The sequence below is a fragment of the Carcharodon carcharias genome, chromosome 30 (assembly GCF_017639515.1).
Source record: "Carcharodon carcharias isolate sCarCar2 chromosome 30, sCarCar2.pri, whole genome shotgun sequence".
NCBI lineage: Eukaryota > Metazoa > Chordata > Chondrichthyes > Lamniformes > Lamnidae > Carcharodon > Carcharodon carcharias.
In genome coordinates this window covers 13571814-13586663 of record NC_054496.1, presented here as the reverse complement: position 1 = coordinate 13586663, position 14850 = coordinate 13571814, and the positions used below count along the sequence as shown (strand labels likewise).

The 14850-nt window shown below is 45.3% G+C and overlaps 1 long non-coding RNA gene across 1 annotated transcript in view; it reads left to right on the top strand.

Annotated features, from left to right (window-relative positions):
• The window catches only part of LOC121271222, a 76309-nt gene extending 61957 nt beyond the window's left edge, over positions 1 to 14352 (top strand). Inside the window, exon 4 of the long non-coding RNA XR_005941693.1 lies at positions 13950 to 14352. This is a non-coding gene — a long non-coding RNA (uncharacterized LOC121271222). The remainder of the gene's footprint in view (positions 1 to 13949) is intronic.
• The last annotated feature ends 498 nt before the right edge of the window (positions 14353 to 14850 follow it).

Below are 14850 nucleotides of genomic sequence, written 5' to 3'. Positions count from 1 at the left end.
AAACCATCCCAAGGCACTTCAACTAGGCACAATCAGACCAAAATTCATGCCAGGCTAAAGAAGGAGAAGCTAGATGGGGTGACCGAAAGCTTGGAGAAATAAGTGGCTCTTAAGGAAAATCTTATGAAAGAAGGAGGGATACGGAGAGGTAAAGGGAGATAGAGAAACAATTATAGAGTGTAGGGTGTGTGGGCACTTGAAGCACAGCCACTGATATTGGGAGAAATGGAGTTGCACAAACGGACAGAGGAACCGAGAGATTGAGGGAGGGGCTGTAAGCTGGAGGACATTACAGAGATAGGGAGGGTGGCTGTACAAATAGATAATTAAAAATGTAATATTTGGTTTTGTATCTAAAGGCATAAAATACAAGTACAAAGGGGTAAACCTAGACGTAGACATGATATCAGTTAGGGCTACAGCTGAAGTATTTTTCATTTTCCAGATACATGAAGGACACATTAACATTGGCAAAGGTGCAAAGGTTCATTGGGGTGTTACCAGGGGCTAAGGACGTAGTTATAAAGAGAAGTTTGAGAATCCAGGGACATTTTCATCACAGCAGAGTAGGATACAGCAAAACCTGATGGAGACTTTCAAAATTATCAGGCTCCATGACAGAATAATTAACAAAAGATTCCTTTCACTAGCAAACACAAACGCAACAATAGCGGACAAAATAAAGATAATCACCAAGAATTTTAAAGGTTCAGAAAACGTCTTTATGCAGAAGGTGATTAGAATATGAAATTCTCTGCCAGCTGTGACTCAGTGAGCAGCACTCTCACCTCTGAGTCAGAAGGTTGTGGGCACACATCCCACTCTCAAGGCTTTAACACATAATCTAGGCTGGCACTCCAGTGCAGTGCTGAGTGAGTGCCATCATTCAGATGAGACGTTAAATTGAGGCCCCATCAGCCCCCTCAGGTGGGATAAAAAGATCTTTGAAATACAGCAGGGGTGGTCATTCCTATCGCCCTGACCAATATTTCCCTCTCGGTCAACACCACGACAAAACGGGCTATCTGATCACCTATTGTGTTGCTGTTTGTGGGGTCTTGCTGTTCACAAATTGGCTGCTGCATTTCCTATATTACAATATTTCAATAGTACTTCAATAGCTGTAAAGCGTTTTGAGATGTCTATAGGTCGTGAAAGGCATTACGTGATCGCAAGTCTTTCTCACTTCTTAAAAAGGCAACCCCTTGCCAAAGGTACATATTTAAGGGGTGAGTTATGGAGTATGATTAGGTGGCTCGTCTGGAGAAGAGTCTCGGTGTGGGCTTGATAGTCTAAGTGGCCTGCTTCTGTGCTGGGATATTCCATGATCAGTAGTATTAAGATAAGCAGGCTGTTCAATTTGAATGACATTACACCTTCAGTCAAAGAGGCGAAGCTGACTAGTCCAACAACTCAATCAAAATTGGATTGATGTGAACTAGAACTTAGCAGAGTGTCCCAGGGGCACTTTGAAAGAGCTTTCAAACAGAGATATTTATTATTAATACAGTTCATGATGGGAACCAAACAATTTGAACAAAAATGCAAACTTTGCATTTGGATGAAGAATTAATCCTTGTTAATGTGGTTTTGATCATTTGCCTGTAAACCTACTCGAGGATCACTAATATCGGCTCACGTTATAAAAGATTTAAAACAATCCCAAATGATGAATATTTAAACTGAGCACGTTTGCCAATCATCTCCAACCCTGTTTGGGAGTGAATTTGGAAAATTTCCTCCTGGAGACTCAAAAGTTTCCTTCCAAGTGCAGTTGAATTCAGTGATGTGTCGTAAAGTTAATCAGGAACTTCGGAGCAAAGGGGGAATAAAAATCTCTTTTGTTTCTCATTCTTGATTGCTAGAAAGCAGGTGCCAGGGAAAGACAGGAGGAGATTTGATTGTGGTGCTTCTGCTCAGTCAATGAATTAAGCTCCCAATATTTACCATTTATAAATGAAGGAACAGCTCGTTTAGGGAGAAAAACAGGGAACAATGGAAAACAAAGTGAATTTGATTCAATTCCCTTCCAGTGAAATCAAACCTCCATCATCTCTATGTTCTCCCAGGATGTAGAGTCTAGAACTAAGTGGTCACAGTTTCAGGATTAGGCATCAATCACTAAGCACTGAGACGAGGATAAATTTCTTCACTTGCAGGGATGTGCATCTTTGGAATTCTCCAGCCCAGAAGGTTGTGGATGCTCAGTCATTGTGTATACTTTAGACTGAGATTGTTAGATTTCTGGATGCCAAGGGAATCAAGGGATCTGGAGACAGGACAAGAAGGGGGAGTTGAGTTAGAAAATCAGCCACAATCTTATTGAATGGCGGAGCAGGCTCGAGGGGCCGAATGGCCCATTCCTGCTCCTATTTCTTATGCGTTCATGTGCCTTTACCTACAATGTTTATTTAAACAATGCTCCTTCACTGTCGCTGGGTCAAAGTACTGGAACTCCCTCCCTAACAGCACTGTGGGTGTACCTACACCACATGGATTGCAGCTGTTCAAAAAGGCAGCTCATCACCACCTCCTCAAGGGCAACTAGAGATTGGCAATAAATCCTGGCCCAGCCAGTGACACCCATATCCCATGAATGATTTTTTTAAAAAAGAAACTTGCATTTCTATAAGTTAGTTAAAATGTCCCAAGACACTTCACAGCAGCGCAATCGAACAAAAGCTGACAGCGCACTTACACAAGGAGACATTAAAACGGGTGGCAACAGTTTAGTCAGAGGTAGATTTTAAAGTAGGTCTTAAATGCGGAAATAGAGGTGGAGAAATGGAGATGTTTAAGGAGGGAATTGCACAACCTCGTGCTCAGGTGGCTGAAGACATGGTCGCCAATGACTGGTGAAAGGGAGAAACAGAGTTCGAGGAGTCCAGAGATCTTAGAGGATTACAAGGCTGGAGCGGGGTTACAGGGAGGGGAGAAGACATGGAGGGATTCCAACATCAGGATGAGAATTTTTAAATCGCAGCATTGCTGGCTCAGTAGCTAATGAAGGTCAACGAGCACATGGGTGAAGGGAACTTGGTGCAAGTTAGATGTTAGGAAACCAAGTCCTGGCTGAGCTCAGGTTTAGAGAGAGGGTGGGAGGCCAGCCAAGAGAGCATTGGAATATTCGAGTCTGGAGATAGCCGCAGCACGGGTGAGGGTTTCAGCAGCGGATGAGCCAAGACAGGAGTGCAAATTGTCGATATTATGGAGGTTGAAATAGGTCTTTGTGATGGAGCAGATTTAGGGTGGGAAGGTCAGCTCAGAGTGAAATAAGACACCGAGGTTTTGGTGATAGTCTGGTTCAGCCTGAGAAAATGGCCAAGGAGGAGGAATTAAGCTTTCATTAAAACGGAGAAAATTGGCAAAAAGATGATAGAATCTTGACACCTTTGAAGGTTATGTCTGTTGAATAAATTCCTCTTCACCAAACAGCCTTTCCTTCACATGATTACCATTTCAAATTGATAATGTCCTATCTTCTTCACAGACGCATTAAACTCCTCTTTTCATGTGGAAGCTTTGGGCGTGTGATGTGTCATTTTATTAGGGGCCGGACCTCATCTGGTTTATCTCCTTATATGCATGTGGGAAGGGAGTCCTGACCATCGCCTGCTTAATTGGTGCCAGATGTCTGGAAGCAGGCAGATCATAAAGGTTGTTAGCTGTTGCCAAATCAAAAACATTTTTTAGAAGCATTGAGTGAGAAAAGGCAGCTCTTCCCATCAAACTCACTCTTTCCAGATGCACTTGATGCCATCCATTTGACCTCTAAAGTGAAGGATTCTCCAGGGGCAGAACTTCTAACTTCAGCTTAACTGACAGGATCAGGTTGGTTGCCCATTAAATGCCCAGACTGATTTTCCAGCAGCACCAGCTCAACTTGTACCATGCCGAAGTTGAAATCTCCCCCGCCCTCCCTCTCAAATGGACACCAAAAATAATAGTGATACTTTGTAATGTCCTTCCCCTTCCATGTTTCCAACAAACTCTGGGGGATAAAAAGCAAAACTTGCATTTATTTAGTGTTTTTCATGATCGCTGGATGTCTCAAAGTGCTTTACAGCCAATGAAGCACTTTTTGAAATGTAGTCACTGTTATAATGTAGGAAACACAGCAGCCAATTTGCACACAGCAAGCTCTCACAAGCTGCAACGTGATAATTACCAGAGAATCGCTAATTTGACATGGACATTGGGGAGGACTCCCCTGCTCTTTTTTGAAATGGTGCTATGGGACCTTTTATATCCACTACAGCAGGCAAATGGGGCCTCAGTTTAACATCACATCCAAAAGACAGCACTTCTGACAGTGCAGCATTCCACCAGTACTGCACTGGAGTGTCAGCCTTGAATTTTTTTTTGGGCTCAAGCCCTGGGGTGGGACTTGAACCCAGGACTTTATGGCCAGAATCTTCGGGTCGGCGAGCGGGGGCGGGGCTCACTCACCGATGCGTAAAATGATGCGCGTTGGCGTCAGGCATGCGTCTCGATGTCGCCTCGAGTCGTTCTGATCCTCAGGCCAGTGGGTGAGCAGCTCTGTGCCTCAGGGAGATTTCTTTGCTCTTTCGTGGGCTCAGGGAACGCTCAGCACTTCTGGGTGCGCGTCACGCTGGGCAGGCCTTAATTGGCCAACCCGTGCAAAATGGCGGCATGCAGCCGGTCGCATTATTTTGAAACTGTGCCCCCTATTACTAGATTCAAGTTTAGAGGTTCCGATAACTAGGGGTATAGGGGAGAGCTTCTGCAGTTACAACTGAGAGGTAAGGAGATCGTGTTGCCTGCCCACAGCCAGCATGAGAGATTCCTCAAAACAGCTGGAGAGGGGCTTAGAAAGGAAACGGGAGGAAGCAGCTGTTATGGTCAGAACCACCCACATGGGAAAGGACAGGGGAGAAGGTCCTACAGATGAAACATCAGGAACCAGGCACTAAATCGCTCAGCGATTGTAATCTCTGGATTACTACCCAAACCACGTGCTAATTGGCGTAGGGATAAAGGGATCAGGAAAATAAATGCATGGTACTGGGGCAGGAAGGAGATGTCCCACTGGGACAGGTTTCACTTGAACCAAGACTCTGGCAGAAAGGATCAATAGAACTGTGGAGAGGAAAATAATTTGAACTGGCGGGGGAGAATAAGAGCAAAAATCAGAGTACAAGAGTACATAAATATTCTGGGAATAGGAAAGATTATAGGAAGAAATAATAGAACACCTGTTAAAAAATTAAAATGCTTTTGAGGAAAACTAATAAACAGCATGAAAGTACCTATGTAGCAATATACAGCAACCAAAAGTGTGAGACTCACACCATCAGGGTAGGATGGGGACAGTGAGGCAGATAACAATCACACACAGGAAGACCCCCCATTCTATTAGAAATAAAACAAATTGGTTAGAAGTATAACTTAAAGGGATGAGGTGGCAGCCATTGAAGTAATCTTGCCTCAAGATAGGGGTAATTGGGAGTTAAATATTATAGACTAACGGATTCTTAGACAGGACAAGGAAATTTGGAAAGGGAGAAATTTGGCAAGACAGGTAGTGTACCTCAAATCCAACGACTTCGGGACCAAAACCGCGCTGGATTTCAGGTAGTGCTGGATTTTGGATTGGGCAGTTCAAGCCATCAGGAGTTCAGGTCAAGCCAGGTCGGCTGGGGTCAAGGGTTGCCTGGAGCGTGGGACACAGTAGTGCGCAAAGCGGTGAAGCCGGTAACTAGTCTGGAGCCACACCGCGCTAATGAAGTGGCCGGCCGAATAAGCCAGTTTAGTTATGTTTTGGTGTCACTCAATTAAAATTGATGAATGGAAAATTTTAAAAAGTGTCTGGCTTTCAGACAATTCTGGTTTTCAGGCAGCCAGATTTGAGGCATTGCACCTGTAGTTCTAAAAGACACAATAAGGCTCATGAAAGGACAGGATTTCAGTGAGGGTGAACGAGCAATTGAAACTGGATGTTCAGAGCTAAAGAGATGGGAAAGGATGCAAGACTGTGGTGGGAGATGTCTTCTAATAGTAGCGAATGGATAAAAACACAAGAGGTGGGAGCAGGAGTAGGCTACTTAGCCCTTCAAGCCTGCTCTACCATTCAATATGATCATGGCTGATCCTTGACCTCAACTCCACTCTCAAGCCCAATCCCCATATCTCTTGATTCCAGAAATTCCATGCATTCTCCATGGCGACACCTCTACCAATCAGAGTTCACTTGCCAACCAATCAGCACTCTCTTCTCATACGGTATAAATTGTTGTTTTCCCCTTATATTGGTATTTTTGAAAAGTGTCCTGAAGAGTGCAAGACAAAAAACTTCAACATGTCTCTTTTTTCAGTGATACTCAAGTTCTGTACTACCAAACAACTATTTGATTCCAGAGAATAAAGGCCCATTCTACTCAATCCCTCCTTCTTACCCTGGGAATCAACTTAGTGAACTTTTGTACAACCATCTCTAAACTTGTTAATATGGAAATCAGGGAAAGATGTAGTAGAAGCAATGTGATTATATTGGAAGATTTCAGTCTTCAAGCAGACTAGCAGAAGCAGAGCAGCACAAGTAATTAAGGTGGCAAATTTCTAGAAGGTGCTTGGAACTGTTTTAGAACTGGCAAGAACTAGGCCATTCTAGATTGAGTGACGAGTAACAAGCCACAAGCAGCTAACTGTCAGACTGTAAAGGAACATGCTGAAGATTGTGTGGAGCATAAATGCCAGCATAGATCAGTTGGGCTGAATGGCCTATTTCTGTGCTATAAATACTGTGTAATCCTGGAAATAGTGAACATAATACCTGAAATTAGATTTGAGAGGGAGAAACAAAAGCCACAAACAGAAATTTAAGTAAGACAAACCTCATTGACATGAGAAATAAATGGAGCACGGTACCTGGGCTGTACTCTTGATGGATAAGCCCTCAGACAAACACTAGGAAGCCCTCAAGGAATTTTTGGGCACAATGCAAAACTGGTACATACCTTAAAAAGGCAAAGGACCCACTTGAGACATTAAGCAGCCGTGGTCAACAAATGAGGCAAGTGACACTAATATTCTCTGGAGTTTAGAAGAAGGAGATGATCTCATTGAAACGTAGAAGGTTCTGAAGGGGTTTGACAGGGTGGACGCTGAGAGATTGTGTCTGCTGGTCGGGGAACCGAAAACACAGGGGCACAGTCTCAGGATAAGGGGCCGATCATTTAGGACTGAGATGAAGAGAAATCCCTTCACTCAAGGGGTTGTGAATCTTTGGAATTCTTTACTCCAGCCAGCTGAGGATGCTCCATCATTGAATATATTTAAGGCTGGGATAGACAGATGTTTGATCTCTCAGAGAATCAAGGGACATGGGGAGCTGGGGGGAAACGTGGAGTTGGAGCCCAAGATCAGCAATGATTGTATCGAATGGTGGAGCAGACTCGGTGGGCTGAGAGATCCACTCTGCTCCTATCTCTTGCCTTCTTGCATCATGTAAAAGAAATAAATTACATGAGCGCAGGCAAAAGTGAAAAACCCAGAAGTCCCAGAGAGCTAGAAAGAAAATGCAGCAGACGGATACACATGAAATAGTGAGAGGTGAGAAAAAAAAGGTGGATGAAGAAAGAAACTCACAGGGGTTATCAAAACTAACAGTAAAAGTTTTTATTTTGTAAATATATTAAGAGACAGCCGTGCTTCTCAATTACAGGCTGCTAATCCCATTGATATACAAACCGTTCTATTTACATAGGGTACTTTCTAGAAACATTGGAAACATTGAGCCTGCACCACAGTAAGAACCACTTTAAAACCAACTGTGCCAGTGCAGCTGCTACAATGGCATAAACAACAATTATTTCACTAGGGCCAGTAACCGCTTTTAGCATCTTAAGTGAGGTTGTGTAAGGGATGCTGCCAGCGAGCCACCTTTCTGGCCTGCTTAGTGTAGGCAGCAATGCCTCAGCCATGTTCCTTTCTTGGCTGTCCTTGCCTCGTATGACATTTACTTTGGCGGCTGAGGTGGTACTGCCTTCAGAGATACACACGCCAGATTGCTACTTTGCAGATTCTGCAAATTCGATGCCAGCATCAGTGGCAAAACCGCAATGTAAACATGCTATAAGATAAATGGAATCCTTATAGGAACATCCACCCCCTCCCCCAGAAGCTAACAGCAGCCCATCTGGTCAGTCCCTATGTGTACGTAGCATCACATCCCATGATATCCGCAGTGCCCCTCAATCGAATTTTTTTTTGCCAGGTGCTTATCCAACTCTCTCGAATTCACTGATACAATCTGCCCCCACCATCCTCCTTGGCACTTCATCCTGTATATTCACCAAGCTCTTTGTAAATCTAAACAGACTTTTCCTATTCAGAGTATGAGACGATGCCCTGTTGTAGAATCTGCACCTATGTTTAAGAGAGTTACATTTAACTCTTCTGTGCCAGTTTAGAATCTTGGCTACTTTAGTAAGGTCACCCTGAGCCTTCGCTTCTCCACTTTGAACATTTCCAGCTTCTGCAGCTTCTCATCTTATCAATTTAATTGCCTTTCACTGCAGCCTCTCCAATGCCTGATTGATTTTTTTTTAATGTGGTTACTGGAAGTTTACACAGTTGGGACTGGACCAGTGCTCTGTTCAAACTTCAGAATTGCTTCATTAGACTTGTGTTTTACATCTCCCGATAGGCAGTGCAAATACCCCACTTGCCCCCATTGCGGCCTCGCAAAGAGAGGAAAGGAAAAAACTTTCACGATGGCAGCACATTCCAAAGTTTTTTTTTCCCCACAGTCGGTGAGCTACTTTCAAAGCGTAGTCACTGTTGGAATGTAGGAAACCTCGGCATCCTCCCTTCGACGAAAGGTGATGGACACGCAGCAGGCGAATCCATTCGGATGGTGGGGGGAGGGGATCTTCACATGGTGAACCTTTGCTGACAGCTGATGAGGCCAATCCTTGAGAGGCAGGTCCTGCCACAAGTGCCGGGTATGGATGAATCCAAGTGTCACAGCGGGTCGTCCTTTTTTTGGCGTTGACACCTGTTGCCAAGCTGCTGGTCATTGTGCCATGCACAGCAGCCCACCAGAGGTGCCTCCATTTTCCTCTGTAGTCAGCTAGTGACTCCCAGGCGTGATGGTAATCGGTGCTTAGGGTCTTCACGTCACACTTGCAAGCATTCTTGAAGAGGAGTTTTGGACATCCAACCGGTTCTCCGGCTCTGGCTCTGGCTACCTCACCAGACAGTAAGTCCTTGGGTATCTGACCATCTTCCATCCTGCAGACATGCTCGATCCACCAAAGCCGCCTCTGTCTGGCGAGTGCTAACAAAGGTGGGAGCTCTGCCTTTGAGACGACCACCACATTTGTGGTTTCCTCCTGCCAGGATTTACCCATAATGCGCCGCAGACAGTGGAGATGGAAACTGTTGAGCTTCGTTTTTTGGTAGCTGCAAGTTGCCCATGTTTCACAGCCAGACAGCAAAGTGTGGGCTACGCAGGCCTTATGAACCATCAGCTAGGCCCTAAGGATCAGCTTAATGTCATTCGTTTCATGGGTCACCTAACGGTGATAGCTGCTTTCCCTCTCCGTGTATCAAGTTCTGCATCAACATATGAACAACATAGGAACAGTGGTAGGCCATTCAGCCCATCGAGCCTGCTCTGCCATTCAATTAGATCATGGCTGATCATCTACCTCAACATTCCCACACTACCTCCATATCTCTAGATGTCATTAGTCTCCAGAAATCTATTGATTTCTGTCTTGAACGTGCTCAATGACTGAGCTTCCGCAGTCCTCTGGGGTAGAGAATTCCAAAGATTCATCAGCCACTGAGTGAAGAAATTCCTCCCCGTCTCAGTCATAAGTGGCCTGGCCCTTATCCTGAGGTTATGTCCTCTGGTTTAGATTCACCAGCCAGGGGAAACATCTTATCCACATCCACCCTGTCAAGCCCTGTAAGAATTTTGTAAGTTTCAACGAGGTCACCCCTCATTTTTCAAAACTCGAGGGAATACAGACCCAGTTTCCCCAACTCTCCTCATAAAATAATCCCGCCAACCCAGGGATTAATCTGGTGAACATCCATTGAACTCCCCCCATGACAGGTATATCCTTCCTTAGATAAGGGGACCAAAACTGTACATAATATTCCAGGTGAGGTGTCACCAAGGCTCTATACAATTTCAGCAAGGCATCTGTACACCCGTACTCAAATCCCCTGGTAATGAAGGCCAACATCCCATTCAAGAGACAGATTGTCTGTCACTGTGAGCCTGAGGTAGAAATATAGGGAACATGATAGCAAACTTACACACAGCAAGATCCCACAAATGATCTGATATCCTGTGTTAACAATGTCAGTTGAGAGAGGAATATTGGCAGGACATTGGAAGAATATTTTTGCTCTGTTTCAAAACAGTGTCACGAGATCTTTGGGATTCACCTGAGAATAGACAGGCTTCAGTTTACAGTCTCATTGGAAAGACCCCCACCCCACCCCCCAATAATGCAGCATTCCCTCAGTACTGCACTGGGTGTATTAGCCTGGGTTATGTGCTCAAGTCTCGGGAGTGGGGCATGAGCCCAAAGCCTTATGACGTGGGGGCGAGAGTGCCACACATTGAGCCACAGTGGCACACCGTGCTGAGGGCTTCAATAATCTGTCCACCAACACACCAAAACTCCTTTCCTAGGTTATGATCTGGAACCTCTTTTCATTTAGTTAATGTTTGCTGTCCTTCCTAAACTCAGGAATAGGCATCGGTCCACATTAAACAACATCTGACACTATCAGCCCAGTTCCCTAACCTGTTTTGCCTTAAATTGATTCTTGAGATATGGGCGTCACTGGCAAGGCCGACATTTTCTGGTCGTACTCATTTATCATGAGAAGATGATGGTAGACATTCTAAGTAGCTTTCTGGGCCATTTCGCAAAGTAGTCTGGGACTGGAGTCACATATGGGTCAGGGGAGGTAAGGACAACAGATTTCAGTCCCTAGAAGTATTTCGTGAACCATGATTAAGGCATTTCAAACCAAACTACTGAGAAATCCACCCATATATAATTTCCATTTCTGATATAGAACTTGCAAAGTCCACCTAAGTGTACATTCCAGGTTAAATTGTACTACCGAGCTATTGTACCACAGAGCTATTGTACCATCTACAAGATGCACTGCAGCAACTCACCAAGGCTCCTTAGACAGCACCTCCCAAACCCACGACCACTACCATCTAGAAGGACAAAGGCAGCAGACACATGAGAACACCAACACCTGCAAGTTCCCCTCCAAGCCACTCACCAATCTGACTTGGAAATATATCGGCCGTTCCTCCACTGTCACTAGATCAAAATCCTGGAGCTCCCTCCCTAACAGCACTGTGGGTGTACCTACACCACAGGGACTGCAGCAGGTTCAAGAAGGCAGCTCACCGCCACCTTCTCAAGGGGCAATTAGGGATGGGCAATAAATGCTGGGCCCAGCCAGCGACGCCCACATCCCACAAAAGAATAATTTTAAAAATATATATTGCTACTGGACAGCAGGAACAAATGTTTAGGGTCTGAAAGGTTTGTACAGGGATAGTGGGGGAGTTCAGCCAGCTAAAATCAGAGTGCCAGTAACCTTCACCCTGAATGGCTCATTAACAGCACCAACTCGTAAGACACTGCCAAGCTTGGTTCCCTAGGACCAAGTGGGAGAACTTGCAAGAGACAGTGACAGGCCCACCTATTCATCAATGAGCCAGGCTGGAAGGTCATTCCTGGTCCAATTAAACCTTGAAGCCAAATGGGCATGCTCAGTTCACCAACCACCTCTATGTACCTGCATTTGACAATCTTGTCATGCACAGAGGGACCACAGATGGGCAAACCTCCCCCCACCCCCACACCCCCTTCCCCTCCCATTCAACATTATACAGGTGTTTGAAGTGCAAATGGGGAGAAACTGTTTCCACTGGCGGTGGGGGTGGAGGCGGGGGGGGATTGGTAACCAGAAGAGTAAAGTAATTGGCAAAAGAATCAGAAGGGAGGGAGGTCAGGTGCGTTTGTCTCAACAGCAAGAGTTGTCACGAGCCGGAATGTGAAAGTGCGGTGGAAGTAGATTCACTAACTTGAAGGGGAAGAGCTGCAGCACTATGGGAAAAGAGCAGGGGAGTAGGACTAATTGGATAGCAACTTTAAGGGCCAGCACAGGTATGATGGAACAAATGGCTTCCTTCAGCACTGAACGAGTCTATGGGACTCATTGAACACACTGAATTATGGCAGGTACTCACTCCATCAAGATGAAAGGCTCAGCCAGGAGGACAATCAGGTACCCAATTCAATTTTCTTTTAAAAAATTTTGCATATACTGCAAATTTCAGTGTATTATTCAAACAAACTTTGCCTGTTAAGATCTAATTTAAAACCAGCCACACCTGTTAAGCCTATATTACTGCAGAATTTTAATTTACGCACGTGACAAGAAGAGAGCAAAGCTGTGCCAACATGAACTGAGAGGCTTTTGTTTCTTTGGCGTCATTAGCAACCTACAGCCAGTAACCATCCTGAAAAAAACAACAACTTTTATGTTAAAAAAAACAGCAACTGTTGTCTGCCTAGAGAAGGATCTACTGACATAATAGTGCACTATTGATTATTGGCTTTCAGGGATGTGCCTTTAACACGTTTGGGAGGATTGTATTATGGGTCATTAGGGAACGATTCATCGTTGCCTTATGAGGCTCCTGCGGCTGATAGGCAGCACAACATGCAGCAATTGTTCTGAGCCCCTTTCGGAATGGGTAACAGAACATAGCAGTAAAATCAAAGCTTCACCCAAACCTCCTTCCTCCTTCTTAGGCAGTCCCTCGGGATTGAGGGTGACTCACTCCCACTCCGATCCGATGGGTTCGGAGACGGCTGATGAGTCCAATGCGCGATCTGCAGACTCTGCCACATGCGGGGCCAGGCAGTGTGTGTAGGGTCTGGTAGATGAGGCGCTTGGAGGCTTGTGCACTCCCCCTGATGCCGCGACCTATCCCCCTGTGTGCTCCGACGAAGTCTCTCAATGCTTCCTCGGTCCCTTCCCAACCCGAACCTTCTCCGTTTTGGTTGGTCACAGGCCAGGGACTCCCATGAGTCAGAGAGGATGTTTGATTTCTTCAGGGATTCTTTGAGAGCATTTTTTTTTAAATTCATTTGTTCACAGGAAGTGGGCATCGCTGGCGAGACCAGCATTTACTGCCCATCCCTAATTGCCCCTTGAGAAGGTGGTGGTGAGCTGCCTTTTTGAACCTGCTGCAGTTCCTGTGGTGTAGGTACACCCACAGTGCTGTTAGGGAGGGAGTTCCAGGATTTTGACCCAGCGACAGTGAAGGAACGGCGATATATTTCCAAGTCAGAATGGTGAGTGACTTGGAGAGGGAACTTCCAGGTGGTGGCGTTTCCGCTGTTGTCCTGGGAATCTCCTGCGGTGATGAGTTCCATCTGGAACAGTTGCTCCCGGTGTCTCCAGCGTGCCAGGCAAACAAACAACATGTCCTGCCCAGCAAAGCTGGTTTTGGGTGACCATATTTCATGTAAGTGACTTAGCGGGCCATGGCCATGCCCACTTTAATACTAAGCCACTTCGACCGAGAGTTTTGATCCCTTCACACATCGTCAGTTGGCTGGTTTCAGTCAGGCTGTTGGTGAGACTCAGTTTAGCTGGCCATTATAGTTGGGAGCAGTAAGTTGCATTGAGAGATTAAGTGAGTGAGCGAAACTGTGGCGGGTGACGTTCAATGCGGGAACGTGTGTGTGGGTCATCCACCTTGGACCCAAGAAAGACAGATCAGTGCATTTTCTAAGTGGTGAAAAGCTAAGAGGGAAGAAAGAGATTAGGATCCGTATATACAGGAATCATTTAAAACCAGAGGACAGGAACAAAAAAAAACATTGAAAAGACTAATCGAATGTTGACCTTTATCTCAACAGGGCTGAAACGCAAGGTGGACAGTTGTACAAAGTTCTGGTTAGACCACATCTGGAGCACAGTATTCAATTCCGAACACCAACCTGGCCTTGGGAGGATGGCAGTGCAGATTCACCAGAATGATACCAGGGGCTCAAAGGTTTAACTGATGAGGACAGCTCATCAATGGAGCGTGTGTTCCCTTCAGTTAAGGGTGAGCAAATCGCGGTGATTAAGATGAGTAACTATTTGATAGGATCAAGGGAGATGAGCTATTCCCTCGAGGGGTGTTGTGATTCCAGAACAAAGCAAAAACCTAAAATGAGACCTAGGAATGATAGCAGGGAACACTTCTTCACACAAAGGGTAGTGGAAAGCTTGGGGTCAATTCAAAATTTCAATAATAAGATGGATAGATTTTTGTTAGGTTTGGATATTAAGGGTCACAGGACCTAGTTGGGTAAATGGAATTAAGATACAGATCAGCCATGATCTAATTTATTAGCGGAACAGGTTCCATGTGTTGAATGGTCTGCTCTTGTTCCTATATTTCTTTTTATTCATTCATGGGATGTGGGCTTCGCTGGCTGGGCCAGCATTTATTGCTCAGTTATTCCCTAATTGCCCTTGAGAAGGCAGTAGTGAGCTGCCTCTTTGAACCACTGCAGTCCATGTGGTGTAGGTACACCCACAGTGCTGTTAGGGAGGGAGTTTCAGGGTTTTGACCCAGCAACATTGAAGGAATGGCGATGTATTTACAAGTCAGGATGGTGAGTGACTTGGAAGGGAGGTGATGTTCCCATCTATCTGCTGCCCTTGTCCTTCTAGTGGTCCCATGATACGTGGGGGTTCCATGATGGACTTTAGCAGCCCTTGGCTGGGTAAGGGGGCTGAAGTAAGCCAGGGAAACTTGCGCTAAGCAAT